The following is a 15,868-nucleotide window of genomic DNA, read 5'->3' on the forward strand; positions in this document are numbered from 1 at the left end:
GGAGTATTACGCAGCACTAAAAAATGACAAAATCATGGAATGTGCAGGGAAATGGATGGCACTAGAGCAGATTATGCTAAGTGAAGCTAGCCAATCCCTAAAAAACAAATGCCAAATGTCTTCTTTGATATAATGAGAGCAACTAAGAACAGAGCAGGGAGGAAGAGCAGGCGGAAAAGATTAACATTAAACAGAGACATGAGGTGGGAGGGAAAGGTAGAGAAAAGGGAAATTGCATGGATATGGAAGGAGACCCTCATTGTTATACAAAATTACATATAAGAGGTTATGAGGGGAATGGGAAAAAGAAACAAGGAGAGAAATGAATTACAGTAGATGGGGTAGAGAGAGAAGATGGGAGGGGAGGGGAGGGGGCATAGTAGAGGATAGGAAAGGTAGCAGAATACAACAGTTACTAATATGGCATTATGCTGGGAGCCATTAGCCAAGTAGGTATGACAATTTCCTTGCCAGCGTACCCCATGTTGCTGACATGTTGCAGTGACATTGAATGTAGGTGACCTTGCTCAAGGACCAAGGCGGATTAGGGTGTTCCCGGTTTAAGATAATCGGGTTTAGGGAGTTCCCGGTTTAGGTTCCAGGTTTAAGGTTTAAGATTATTCCTGCTGGGAATAGGGCGTATCCTGCTGCCTGAGTTCCCCTTGAGTTCTCAAGGGATTCAGACAGTATTTTTTGGGAGATAGAAGCCCAGTGGTGGTGGATTTGGACAGAGAACGTGGATTTGGGCAGAGAACGTGGATTTCCCCAGAACGTGATTGTAGAAGGCTGGTGTGAGTTCGGGAATAAAGAGTTGCTGTTTGAATCTACAAGCTGTGTGGTGGCTCGTGATTGTGTGCCCAGCCAGACTGCGGCAGCATTATGTAAAAATGTGGATGTGTAACCGATGTGATTCTGCAATCTGTATTTGGGGTAAAAATGGGAGTTCATAACCCACTTGAATCTAATGTATGAAATATGATATGTCAAGAGTTTTGTAATGTTTTGAACAACCAATAAAAAAAAAAGAGTTGGTAAAGTTTTGAAGAGATTAAGCAGTTTAGATAAAGTATCTTTTGGAACATACTAAACATGATAATGATAATTAGTAAACAGACTTTGCTGAAGTCATCCATATATGCTTAACCTTTATTCAATGAACTAGAATAGAGGTATTTTAATGAAATGGCTTATGAGTTTAATTTCAAATAGCATATAGCCTTACCCTAGTTACTGAATAAGTATGCTTTGTCTGATGTAAGAAATCTGGGACTCAGTCCTGAAGACAATGAAATAAACAAAGGACAAGGATTTAGGATGAATTACAAACAGTGATGAATCTCTCACCAAAGGAGATACCCAGGGAATATATGGGCGAGATTCAAAGCCATGGACCCAGCAGGACTCAGTGGTGCACTCCTATAACCCCAGCAACTCAGGAGGCTGAGGCAGGAGGATCCCGAGTTCAAGGCCAGACTAGGCAACTTAGCCAGACCCTTTTTCAAAATAAAAAATAAAAAGGGTTGGGGATCTATCTCAGTGGTAGAACACTCTTGGGTTCAATTCCCAGTACAAAAAAGAAAAAAACAAAAGAAAAAAAAACATTTCCCAAGGTCATTTCCAAGTAACCATCAAGTGTGGCCAGTCCAAGGAAGTGAAGCCCTTTAGAATTCTTCCTAGAGGAACTGGGCATAGTAGGCATTTGTTGAATGCAGGTGAAAGTGGAGAGGGTGGGAATGAGAAAAAATAATAGTGGGAAGGGGAACCGGTTAATACCTAAAATGAATTATCCCACCAAAGATGAATGAGTAAGGAGGTCCTGAGTTAAAGTACCAGGACTAAAATTTAGTAACAATGAACCTTTGTTCATTGGGAAAATGTAGTTTTCAGTATAAGAGTCTCATAAGATCCTACTGTGGCTTTGTGCACATTATGGTGGCAGCATTCTTACATGTGATATTGAAGCTGGTCTTTCGTAAATCACTGGGCCTAGGTGTCTGACACTTGCCTTACTCTAATTAGTGGTATACAACTAGGAAGTGGGTATAGATCCTTGGGGATTTGGGATCGATGACCTCCAAGTCTCAGGTGATTCCAATTGTTCACACCATAGGTCCTGGTCAATATTTGGATATCAAAGATCCATAGTATGCATAGTAGAACTAGTTGCCAAAAACAAAGTAGGATGAGGGGGAATCCTATATGTGTTTCCTTCATAATGACATATAGAGAAAAATTCAGTGCCCTTATTACAAATTCGAAGTGAAGAAGGGCAGTGAAAACCCTTATACTTGGAGACATCTTTCTATCTACAACCCTAAGAAGAGACTCAAAGAGAAGTGGACGAGTTAAAAGCCAATGTCTATCTAAAGGCAGGACAGGAAGGAAAGTGAACTGAAAAGAAAACGCTGGTGGAGGTGAAAGAAGAGAGTAATTACCTTTGGGGAATGTTCCAACAACACACAGGGCAGCTCACACAGATGATTCAGGGAAAGGGAACAACGCACATCCTGGTGACGTTTTAAGATAGCCTAAGCTTATGTAGCCTGATCCTGGATGGATGGTCAAATGTATTTGAAAACTCAAAATGACACTTTGGCAAATTTGGAACACAGTAACTTTGCATCCGTGGCTGAGGGACACTTCAAAGGACAGAGTCTGGGCAGAAGCGTTGACAAAAACAATGTCAGGATCCGGAAGCCAAAAAAGGAAGGCTAACTAAATGACTGAGCAAAGCAGTGGTGTGTGGTAGAGGACAGAGGGGCCCAGTTAAGTAGCAGCCAATAAAATCAAAGAGAGGAACAGGAAAGCGAGCAAACCCAGCTGAGCCTGCTTGAAAGGAAATAGAACACAGAGGCTGATCCTTCCTGACAAGTAAAAATATGGCCCAAAAGGACCAGTCCTCAAAGCCTGGGCTATTCAAAGCTCAGGGAAGGCAATGATTGGGGTCTCCCAGGGTACAGGCAGCCAAAAGCATAAACAAATGATTCACTTCATTCTGGCATCTGAGAGTCACTCTAAAGTTAAGAGGCCTCAGAAGAGGCCACCCTGGGGGACAGAACTGCTGGGCCTCCAGAATTCAAGGACAGCAACTGTGCGGCACAGAAATAAAACTGCTGGGGTGTCTCGCTGAGGATGGGGGAAAACAGGGAGAAGCACAGTAAAACTGCTGGGGGTGGAGGGCTCACTCACTTGTTCAAGAAATACTGAGAGTCAGGAATGTGTTACAATGCAAAAGATGTGGAAGAGAACAAAGCAGACAGGAAGCCGTGCCTTTAAAGAACTTATATTTTAGGAAAGGTAATAGAAAATAAGCAAGAGAAATGAGCAAAATAATTTTATTGGGGAGAATATATTTTTTCCATTTTGCAGGGAAACCCAGAGATTTGTACATGCGAAGGAAGTACTCTTTATGGAGCTACATCCCCAACCCTAGGAAGAATCTTTAAAAAAATAAGCAGAGAAGGATATCAAGGACTGGCTCTGAGAGATGAACTACACTGGCGAGGGAAGGAGGACACCTTTAATAAAAATTGAGGAGGCAAACCATATGGACCATTGGAAATCGGTCCCCTATAGACTCATGAGCGGTACAAGTTCAAAGCCATGAAGATTTGCCTGTTAAGAGAGGGGCACTCTGCTAATAAAGGCAATAGAGGCAGTCAAAGACCAGATTTGACCCTGAGGTATGTGGAATAGAGTAACTATTTTACAGACATGAACTCAATGCAAAGGCAAAGAGAGAAACAGAGTCGGATAAGGAGACTAAGGTGACAACCTGACAAACCATAAATTTTGCATAAGGCAGGTGAGGCTCAATCTTCACTCTATGAGAAATTGGTACTGTGCATTGGGGATTTTCTCTAAGGAGAAGAGAGGAATGGGGTCACAATTCTTTTTTTTTCTTGTGTGGTGCTGGGGATCGAACCCAGGGCCTTGTGCATGCAAGGCAAACACTCTACCAGTTGAGCTATAGCCCCAGCCCACACTTCATCTTTTAATAGGAAATTTCGCCCAAAGGAATTTCAATTAACATGTTATAGACCCCAGGAACTTGGCAAGGATTGCTGAGTGCCCTGCATTAGCTTTGTCTTCGGGGTTGCTATATGTTCCTTCCTCCAAATGAGCTGAGAGCTCTGCTCTGTTTCTCTTCCATGATTGATAGCTGAAGGGCAGATACATTTACCACCATGTATTAATTCAGAATATATGAATTTGCCTAGGATAATTACTCTAGTTTCGGCACGAGGGGTGTTCCTAGTATTTTGTAATTTTGTGGGTGGGCCTGGCACTATAAATTTTCATACGTTACATGACTCTTTGGGGGACAAAGACAGACACATACAAATGTTCTAGTGTTAGTCATTTAAATATAGAATGCTCCAGAAGATAGCTTAAAATAGATCCGCTTGGTCTCAGTTCATCACCTACCTCAGACTGAGCTAAATAAGAAATGGGGAGGCCAGGAGTCTAGGCTTTGGTGTTATTGGAATTTAATTCACAAAGCAGGCTTCATTTTTAACTTAAATTTCTTTAGGGGAGGGTAAATTAATGATGAAGGGAGGCCCATCTTTTAATTTGGAAGTTCTCTGTAGCTGCTGGTTATTTTGGCCCCTGTTCTCTCATAGGATGCTCATTGTAAAACATCTCATGCCTTATCGGACGGCATTAAGTATCTGGGTGTAATGTGAAATGGAAAATGGAATAACAGATAAATTTTCAGAGCAGGGTATGAAGTGTTCTTGGAAATGATCAGAACACGATTCTGTTCTGACCTATTCCAGAGCCTTCTGAGGGCAAGCAGCTCACTCTATAAGATATGGAGCAGTTTGGGACAAAAGAAGATGAGGGTAGGTTTTCTTTATGTGGAATTATTGTCTGTCTTATGGGGAGGCAGTGATGATGATATCCTTCAAAGGGTGGACAATTCTCTCTCTACATACGCAGCAATTCAGCAATGAGCAGGAATATGTAAGGAAAGTAGGTGACCAAATGGAAGCACTTGTACGAGATCCCTATCCAAGTCTTAATACCTGGCAGTCTTCTAGTTGAAGAATGACAGGAGTTAGGTGAAGTCAGAAAACCAAAATAGAATGAAAGTATTGCTGAAAACATGGGCAAAGTTACAAACTGTTACAGACATTCTGTGACTTGATCCTGTGATCCACCCCACATCCATGTTGTGTTTGTCAGCTTTCAATTATTGTGACAAAATGCCTGAGATGCTCAACTTGGAAGAAATATTGATTTTGGCTCACAGTTTCAGTACATGTAAAGCATGGGCCAGAGGAAGGTTGCTCACCTCAAGGCAGCCAGGATGCAGAGAGAGAGAGAAAGGAGGGATCAGGGTGGTCCAGATATCCCCTTCAAAGGGCATAACCTCAGGAACTTCACGTGTTTCCATTAGGCCCCACCCACTCAAGCTGGCACCATTTCTCAACAGTAACACTAGCTGGTGACCAAGCTTTTAGTGAAAACCCAGGTGGTCACATCTGATTCCACAGCTGTTGAAATGTTCTTTACAAGCATGGATGTTATCAATGGAGGTGTGTATGTGAAGGGTTAGGAGTGGAGGTACTTCCCTCAATGGATCAAAGTAATTAAACTGATTTTTAGTGGCAAGAGGGGGATTTTTTTACAAAACAAGAAGAGGAGTGAGAAAACAGTTTCAAAATTCTTTAGTGAGTAACGTACCTGTCCTGAAACTATGAGTTTAAAGTCCTCCTAGTCATTCTGCTCTTAAGAACAATTATATTTATTTCACAACCTAGCTTTTGTATAAGAGTTCCTTCTAAACACAAAATATTATAAATAATTCATACACAATGAGTTATATAAAAGTGTTAAAGAGAAATTTTTGTCTTCTTTCAGTTTTTTCTTTGAGGCTCGTTACCTTTGGAAATATATTCTATTAGCCTTAGATTGTTCTTTATTTTTTATTTATTTTATTTTGTTGTGATTTTTTGCTTTACAGTCATAGAGATTTGAACCCGGGGGCACTCTACCCCTGAGCTATACCCCTAGCTCTTAAAAAAATTTTTTTGTTGTTTTATTTTGAGACAAGCTCTTGTTAAATTGCCCAGGCAGGCTTCAAACTTGTGATTCTCCTTCTTTAGCCTCCAGAGTTGCTGGAATTACAGGTGTGCACATCATACCTAGCTCCTTAGGTTGTTCTTATACAACATTCTGTGTTAAAAGGAAATAAGCACAGACATTATATAGCATACCTGATAGATTGTTCTGTTTCACAACCGTTACAAAAGGAGGCTTTTCAAATATAGTGGTTTGAATTACTTCAGCCACCTACCATCTCTTTTCTTGCCACCAGAAAGGTGAAGGGTGACCATTTAAAATCTTGCAGAAAATAATTTTTATTAGTTAGCATTTATATGCTAGTGCTATGTGCACTTTCCAAAGTCAAGTGAGAAGCATGGTATTGGGAGAAGTACTTAAGTTATTAAAAACTACTCAAAGGAGAATATATTCTGTTGGTGCAACTTAAAGAATATGGGTACAATACAGAAAATTGAAACTTAAACTGAACTTTGAATTAGTTGAGATCATCTGTAAAAACAAGCCACCCACCATTCCTTCTTGGTTAGCAAGAGGCCACAGCTGAGTACATTTCTATGCATATGAATGACAATGAGGACTAACTGGCAAGGCTGGGAACCACTCTTACCTGCTTCATGATTACTGTTAGGGTCAAGTTCAGTCTGCCTTAAACAATCTTTTGTTTGTTTATAATTCACTAAAGACAGCCAGTGTGAGAAAACATTTGAGATTCCCAAGTCTGAATGTGTAAATTATCAATTAAGATCCAACAAAAGTAAAATAAAGAGAAGGTTAGACGCTTGAATTGTCAATCAGTGGATTAATGGTGGATGCCAATCAGTGATTTTGTCTTAACATCACATAATGAGTATTGAAAGAAGAGAGACACACACAACTATTTCCCAAGAAAACATGAAAAGGAAAAAAAAAAAAAAAACCCCCACACACACGTGGTCTATCTTATTATTTCAATCTATGATGCACTTTTTACAACCTTGACACAAGTTGCCCTGCAGGGAGTGATCACAGGGTTTTTGACTTTTTTTTTTTAGATTAATTTCTATAAGAAAATGAACACTTGAAAATATAAGCTGATGTTAATATTTAAAATATTTTTAAAAACAATATTTTAAAAAAATATTGTTAATATTTTAAAAATCAAAAGCACAGAAAGGAAAGGAATACGAAAACGCCATAATCTGGGTTTTATTTTAATACAGACATTTCTTGTTAGCCCGAGATGCTGGACATTGACAGTGGAGGAATCTACGTAGGGTACTGATTTGCTGTGTGACAACATTGAAGACGACATCTGGGCTGCCTGCTCTCAGTCCAGGTTAGGCAGAAAATACAAATGGAAACTGAAATTCAGATGGATTAGATGCCAAGACTCATTAGCCATTAGAAAGGGAGCGGAAGGTCTTTGTACAAGTAAGGACAGAGCTGCTGGCATTTGTCTAGTTTTGCCTAGGGAATGGGTAACCCTGACAGGGCTTGACTTCTTGCCTGTTGTTAAGAATACAGGCATGGTTTTTCAGCATGAGAAACTACTTAATTTTCACTTGATAAAACATTCACTTAAGTACACTATTTATAGAAATTTTCACAACGAGATGGCCTAATGATCTATGGAAAATTAGCCTTCCTAATTCCTAACTATATGTATGTGTATAGTTCCTATTAACAGAGGTATACATTCCTATTAACATCTTAATGCCACCAATAGGTTTCAGTTATTACAATAATGTAGGAACAGTTGTGATCATGAGAAATATGATGATACATAATACTACTAATTTATATTGGGTTTATAGTTAAGGAAACATATGATCTAATAAGGTTCAAGTTCTGTATATACTCAGAAATTGAATGAATGTTGACAATTATAAACATGAGATAAATTATGAAGAATTGACCTTGAAGGAAGAACATTATAAAAGCAAAAATATTTAAATTACATAAAAATAAAAATAGGGGAAAGGAAAAATATTTTCTGAAGACTATCTCTAGACTAGCAGTTGCTAAGTTTGGGTTATATATTGGAATGTTTGTGGGTACTGTTTAAAATACATTTGTCAGAGTCTTATACACAGACTCTGATTTAGTATATGCCTGACAAATCTTTTAACCAGAATCCCAGCAGTACATAAACATCACTGCTACAGGCATTTCACTGAATACACTCCAAATAGGTATTTTCAATCTCTTTTCTGTTATTAATGAAGTCAATTTCCAAAGTAGAACAGCTTAAGTAATATGGAATTGCCTTAATTAAGCAGGGTTAGCAATCTTTAAAGCAGTCCAGAATGTTTAGAAAGTGATGTTTATGGAATGTTTATGGAAAACATTCATCTTTATTATTATTTAATTATATAAGCAAAATATGGGTATTTTTTTGAAAACAGAAATAATTGTACAAGCCAAAATAATTACCCATTATCACAATGTTTAGTACTTGCCACTGCTACCAATATTTCTTTTTGATGTTTACATGTATAATTAAATCAGATCATTTGACAATTTTTTTTTGCAATTTTTAAAAATGTAACAACATATTATGAACATTTTCCATTCCATTACAAGTTCCCTTATAACACTGCATTTCATGATTTAACTCTCCTATCCCAGAATACATTTTATTAATTTTTATTATTTAAAAAATTAGGAAAAAATATCTATTATGAATATTCCTGTTTGATTATATCTTTAGGATAAAACCTTTTCCGATATTTTTTAAATTAATATATTTGCAACAATGGGGCTTGGAGGTTAAACATGCACACACACACACACACACACACACACACATTGTGTTTTCTTGCAGATAAAATTTAGGCCCCATAGAAATTCAAGGACAGTGTTTTCTCTCTGCTAAGAAACAGACATCACAGGAGGGAAAAAGAGTTGGTTGGAAAGATGATGAGGAATCCTGTGGGATAGAACCAAAGACACTGTGGAAAAGGCTCAGGGCTGCTCTTCTCCCCAGCTTCAAGTAGGATAGAAGAAATAAGATAAGCAGAAAGCAGACAAAAGGAAGGAGGAGGATTCAACCTTGAATGTGAAAGCCTATGCTGAGGTTCTGCAAACCTTTCCTCCCCAAGCCAGTTCTTTCTCCTAGGCCTGTCACTCTGCAAGTTCTTCTTCCAGGCCTTCTTAATCCCAAATTTCTGGGAGGTCTGTACATCTGCACTCACAGCCTTAAAGTTATTGAAAATTCACCCACTTATGAAATCTGTCCTGTGCATGTTCATGTTAATTAGCCCATGAACACATACATGTTTAGAATAGAGTGAGCAAAGGGACACATGAACCTTTAACCTAGGAAACTCTGCCAATGTTATCAATTGATCATATAATGTTGAAAAGACATCAACCCAAGGATCCTGAGACTTGCCAGACCACCATAAACTGACTTGTAGTCACCGATGTCATCTCATACTCTCCCATGCATACCCCCTCAGCAAGTTTCCTTTAAAAGAAGAACCTAAAAACTCTAAATGTTATCTTTCACTTTTGAGGTGGCCCACATTCTCCCTTAAAAGGGTATTCATTGCTTTCCTTAATAAATCAGTGTGCTTCAATATCTGACAGGTGCTGAAATTCTTTTCCATCAAATAGGTCAAGAATTCCATCATCTGGAGTTGAGGTTCCTCTCTCTGGGACCTCCAAACACCACCTCCAGTAACAAGCTGTCCTCTGTCCCAATCTTCTCAGGGACCACCAAGAAGATCCATCAGAGTCCACTTACAGATTCCTGCATAAGGGACAGCTTCAAAAATGTGTATCTATTTACTTTGTGGTACCTGGGATCAAACCCAGGGCTTTGCCAATGCTAGGCGAGTGCTCTAATGCTGAGCTACACCCCAAGCTTATTTGCCCATTTAGACAAAAACTGTGATCACCATACACATAGTACAATTAAAAAATGGAGAAACAAAGGAGATGAAATCCATAGAAGTTTAAGGTATTACTTAAGGACAACAGTAATTATGATTCTAATGTCTGAAGCTACCTCAGGAATGTCTGCATTCTCTGCATACAGAAAGATGTTGGAGAAAAATAAGCAGTGGTAGAGTCTGGTTCCAATAATGAAGAATGTAATGATCACACACATACTGTTCTGAAATATAGAAAAGACTATTGCCACAACATCTCTGAAGTATGCCTATGTAACATGCAATGAATGGTCGATTCAGACTCTGAAATAAGTCTTCTCTTAGAGATAAATAAGATTTCAAAGGGACAAATAAAATCTGATTAGGTTACAAAATCAATAATATTAACAGAGATCAGAGTGACTAGATCAAAATAAGAACACTGAGTTGTTGTTTTTTTCCCCCCAGGAATCAGATTAAACTACACTCCAAAACAATACTGAATCATTTAAAAGCAGAGCACTTTTCTGAAGATTTCTGTATGCAAAGACAAAGCAATTAGATCACAGGAAACCAAGTTCTCCAGACTCTATGTCATCCTTGAGTCTCATTTTCATTCAGATACAAACAAGACCTTTTGGCATTTGTTAAAGAGGTCATGTTTATATGTGTTTCCCTGAATACAAATCAATGTCTTTATGACAAAAACCTTTAGCTCAGAAAAATCATTACAGAATTTAAAATAATTAACAACTATAAAGTATAATGTGGTATTTTAATGGTTTTCTGCAGCCAATCTCCCACCCACCTTTTCTTTCTCCCCATGTTTCTAACCCCACCTCCACCATATTGCCCTGCCAAAGAGAAAATTCAAGCTTTTAAGAACAAGACTGATGGCTTTAAAATAATATATTCCTACTTCATTTCCTTAATTTAATCCAAGTTTAGGAAACTTTCCTACATGCCAAGGAGAGAGGAGACTGAAAACTTAATGCAAAAATATTATGCATTTAAAAAAAATTTAGTGTATGTCTTTTAAACTTGGTGTTTTTATCATTCTTTATCCCCACTCTGTTCTCCTTTATCTCAAGCTATAAGGAAATCAGCATGAAAGCAGAAATTTGGAGTGTCTCCTATTCTCCTCCTTTTTCTTTTCTTTATGGGACATTTTTTTGATTTTTGCTTGTGAATCAAAAATCTACAATGGTATGACATTCAAAAAGCCTTTTTTTTCCCCCGTTGATTCTAAACAAATTTTCCCACCTCAATTCCTCCTCACCCTTCCACAACATTTAGCACTGACCTTCCTAGATATAATGTCGATGCCATCACCTCCCTGAGAGCATCCTGGCCCTTCTCTGTTACCTGAGCAGAAGGTGCTGAGGTGGGGATGAATGGCATCCAGCTGGTGCTGGTAGTAAACACTTTCATTGATTCACTCTTTCTGCCCCTGTGGTTCCACAAGGGTCTGTGCTCGCCTCTGTTCCAACCCTCCCCACAATCTGTTGTGGTTATTTGATTCTGTATGTAGTTTCCCAGGAGAATAAAGGTAGCGTAGTGCCTGATTCTTAGATGGGTCTCAATAAATCTCTGTTGAGCTGCATTTAATTATGGTTTCAAAGCGGCACAGAGCACAATAAGCACTTTTTGAGTTTAGAGACTCAAAAAATGATTGCTGAGCTAGTGAATGAATAGAAGATTGATTTTTTTTAATAGCAGTGTTCAGAGGTAGGGACAACAAAGTTAAACAAAATAAACTGAAGAAATGGAGGTCAAGCACCTAAAATACTAAATGAGCTAGTTCTACTTCATCTGGCTACCACTTACTAGCTATGGAGCTTTGGGCAAATACATACTCTTGGTCTTCTATTTTATTATCTGAAAAGTGGGTATAAAATAATACTGACCTCTTATTACTATATATGAAATCAAATAAAATTAAATAAAGTACTTAGCAGAGAACATAAACCTCAGTGTATGCTCAACCAAGTTTAGTTATTACTGTCTTGAAGTCTTCTGAGAGGCCTCCTACCATACTTAAGATTTTATATGTATATCTAAAAATACTAGTGATTAAAAGAAAAAGTCAATACAGTCCACACTTACTGAGTGCTTAATCAGCCAGTCTTCCTTATTCTTTTTTATTATTATATAATTTTAGTAATGAGGAAACATTGAAAGGAGTACAACAAGCGCAAAGTTAAGAATGAGAAAGAGTGTAAACTGTAGTTAACACTTTATAATCTGGGCTCTTGGCAAATACACAACTTTTAAATCAACTTCTACAAAGATGCCTATACATTATGGTCAGTCTCCCTATGTCTTGATTGTGCCTTGACTGTGCCTTAGTATAGCTATGTGCATTACCTCCCTCTACCTTCCCAGTAACTGTAAATTCCCTGAATACAGGCTATGCCACTCACCTTTATAACATTCACAGCCCAAAGCTGGTGTATAAACCTACACACACACACACACACACACACACACACACACAGATGTAAGAAGTAACAAACTAACTCCCTACTGATGGAAAGGACACAGCAAATTAAAAGGTAGGTCAACCTCAATAATATTCCAGCATTGAGTAGACAAACTGAACCATCCAAATGGAGACATGCTTACATTCATGGAATTATAATATCTCTGGTACAATTTGTTGACTTTCTAAAATCTGCAGTTGGGTTAGTTCATCCTCTTTTAATCCTGAAATATCTTATACTTGGATTCCAGCTTCCTTCTCCTCTAGATCCCCTGGTTAAATCCACTTTCTGCTTGATTGTCCTGATTAATAGTTCTGTAACGTTCACATTCTCTGTTGGAAGGAACATTTGTGTTCCAAAGCAATTCTTTACCTCTAGGTGTTGACAATTTCAGCATCAAAAGAATAAATAACCACTTGGAACCACATTCCTGAAGACAAGCTCTCACTATAGCAAATCATATTTTCCTATCTTCTTCTATAACTTATGACCTGAGTGGCAGAACCGGTAGCATTTGACCAAGCAGCTCTCTTGCACCTGGCAAAGTAGCTACTTCCTGCACAGACCTGGGAAGGATTTAAACTTTCAACATCTTTAATCACAAAGAACACTTCCTCACAGTAGTAAATCATCTGGAGTTGTAGCTCAAAGTTGAACCTGATGAGTAGTTCACCTAAAGTGGGTGTGGAATGGGTCTGTGTGTCAGGATTAGCAGAGGATTCTATGACTATGTGCACCTAATGTTAATTATAATTACAACTTCTAAACACCTCTCATGTAGTAGGTGCTACCCAAAGCACTAGGTAAATAAATATTATTTTTACCTTCAATAATAGTATTGGGAAGGGATCCTGATTTTATAAATAGGGAGACTGGGGCTCAGAGATATTAGGTAAGGTAAAATGCTAATAAGTGGTAGAGGAGGAATCTCCATCACAAGACTGAAGACCCCCACTTGTTCCATGACCCAGCGTCACGCCTTGGGGAGAGTACACTAGAGCCCATGGTGCCTGGAGAGCTCCATGCCATGGGTGAAGAGTTGGTTAAGTATAATTTACCATCAGAAAATTAACAAAATCTTATTATTAAAACTAATTAGTTAAAAGAAAACAAAACAGACATTTAATGAGAAATTGAAAATATCTGGCATTTTCACATTTCCTCTATACCCCTTGTTGGGAAGCATTCAGTCTTGGTTATTTTATTATCCTGATCACTTCCACAAGTCTGTATGATCTCATGCCTTCTTGAACAAAGGGTACCACAAGGATGTTGATATAACAGATAGTCTTAGTAGCTGAGATGATGAGGGTCTCTATTAAGAGAGAGAACCCAGGAAGGATTTAAAGACAAACCCTCTCCTTCCTATCTCTGAATGGAATTTGCTTACATTCCAGAACAAGGAATCATATCTCCCTCCCACCCCCTTTGTATTGGAGGGCAGGCAGATGTGCCATCAGGTAACCAAAGCTTAGTCTCTCTCAAGTTGAGGTTCCACTCCTAAGATACAAAACTAAAGGAAGTGCAGGTAAACATCTCCCCATTACCACTTCTCTGGCAAATCAGTGTGGGCAACTGGAACCAGAAACCAGATGAAGCCAGTTCTCTGGATACTGCTTTGTTTCTAGTGATGAGCCAGCCATCTCTCTCTTAGTTCTGGTGTCTTCCATCAGTATAAGTGTGTGAAACTCGGCCTGGACAAGTTGTTAACTTTCAAAGAGGGAAATCAGAGACCCGTCCCCTGTTTTAAACCTCATACTGGAAGTTGTTGAAATGGGTTCCTGAAACACCCACAGTAACTTTACCTGGAAATTTGTTAGAGAAGCAAATACCTGAGCCCCTGCCCAGATCTACTAAGTTGAAAACTCAGCATAGAGCTCAGCAATTTATGCCCTTATTAAGCCATTTCATTAATTCTGATGTATACTGAGATTGATGAACCACTGAAATACACTTTATTCAAATATTTCTAAGCAGTTCCATTTGACAGTGACCTGCTGACATAAATTCATTTTCGAGAGAAGATTCAACAGATCTCTCTCTCAAAGATTTTGGGTTTCCTGAAATAAATCACTTCTATATGTTGGAGGTATTCTTTCCAAAATTTTTTATGGTACAGAACAAATTCTACATTCATGACTATGATTTAGTGCAACTTAGAAGATTATTCCAAATACTACATTTCTTATTGGAGCCAAAAATATTAATCTATATTAGCACTGAGGAAAATAAAAGTCGATTCTGTCACACTGTCATTAAATAGAACTATGTCTTGCTTCTTAAAACTATCCATTTCTTAAAATGTGCTTATTACTCATAAAACACTCAAATATATCATAAAGAATAAACATGTTTAAAAATTTTTAAACTATTTACATCTGTATTGGTTTCTTCCCTGAAAGATTTTACATACATATATACACGTGTGTGTGCACATATGTGTACAAAACAAATAAAAAAAACCTTATCCAAGGACAAAATCAGATATGTGGGCCATAATGGCTATTAAGTGTGCCTAGAGGCTATAATTTATTTAACCAATCCATATACTACTGTGTGATATATAAAAGTTATATTTTATATTCCAAAAAAATGTACACAATAGTCTAAGCAATTAGGTCAAATTCAACTAGAAAATTATTAAAGATAATAAAAAATTAGTAAATGTATAATTTAAATTGATCAATAGATTTTCTACAAGCCAAAAAATCTATTTAGAATACTCAAAGGAAAAAAAACATTCATTTATAATAGTAAAGTTTCTTTTTCATTTGTGTGATAAAGCTTTGCCTATGTCTTTATTTACAAGTAGTAGGCACTTTTGAGTATTTCATACAAAAGCATATAGATAAATAGTACTTTTTGATTCATTCCAAGGGGTTTGTCTTTTAACTGAGGGATTTAATCCACAATAATAACAATATTTCATCTTATTTTTATCTTACTTAATGCCTTTGTAATTATAATTTTACTACACCACCTTTGCCCCATTTTGCTAAAACAATGTCTTTACAAACATTCTCAGTCACATATAATCATGTGTACTTATTATATCCTACTGTGATTTAGCTACAGGTTTTTACATGTTTGAGTCTCTACCAATATCAATACAAGACAAAGGACTGAGCAAATTTTACTTACTGCTTTCCTTCAACATGTGGTCTCATCCTACATACAAACACACCTACAGACACACACTCCCAGCAAACACAAATACTTCTGAACTTGCATTTAAAAAAGAAAATCTTGTATTTGCTTCCCAGAAATCCTTGATAACCTTCATGTGGAACTTGACACCAACATTCATGGTAATAATGTAGTTTAGACATGATTTTAAGCGCTCATTATCATCACCATCGCCACCATTTCTGATGTTACCTGCCTTCCCTTCCTTAGTATGTTTATATGAGGAAGCTCCTCAAGAGTCTTTTTTCATGATACTCAGTGTCAGTATTACAC

At 37.7% G+C, this 15,868-nt stretch overlaps 1 protein-coding gene and 1 non-coding gene across 7 annotated transcripts in view; both read right to left on the reverse strand.

The window, feature by feature from the left end:
• Positions 1-15,868, reverse strand: part of Dlgap1 (DLG associated protein 1) — a 784,970-nt gene that overhangs the window by 729,034 nt on the left and 40,068 nt on the right. The window lies entirely within an intron of this gene.
• On the reverse strand, positions 3,904-3,986 carry Trnaa-ugc. The gene has a single exon. It is a non-coding gene; the product is annotated as a tRNA-Ala (tRNA).

This window comes from Marmota marmota, unplaced genomic scaffold (genome assembly GCF_001458135.2).
Source record: "Marmota marmota marmota unplaced genomic scaffold, marMar, whole genome shotgun sequence".
NCBI lineage: Eukaryota > Metazoa > Chordata > Mammalia > Rodentia > Sciuridae > Marmota > Marmota marmota.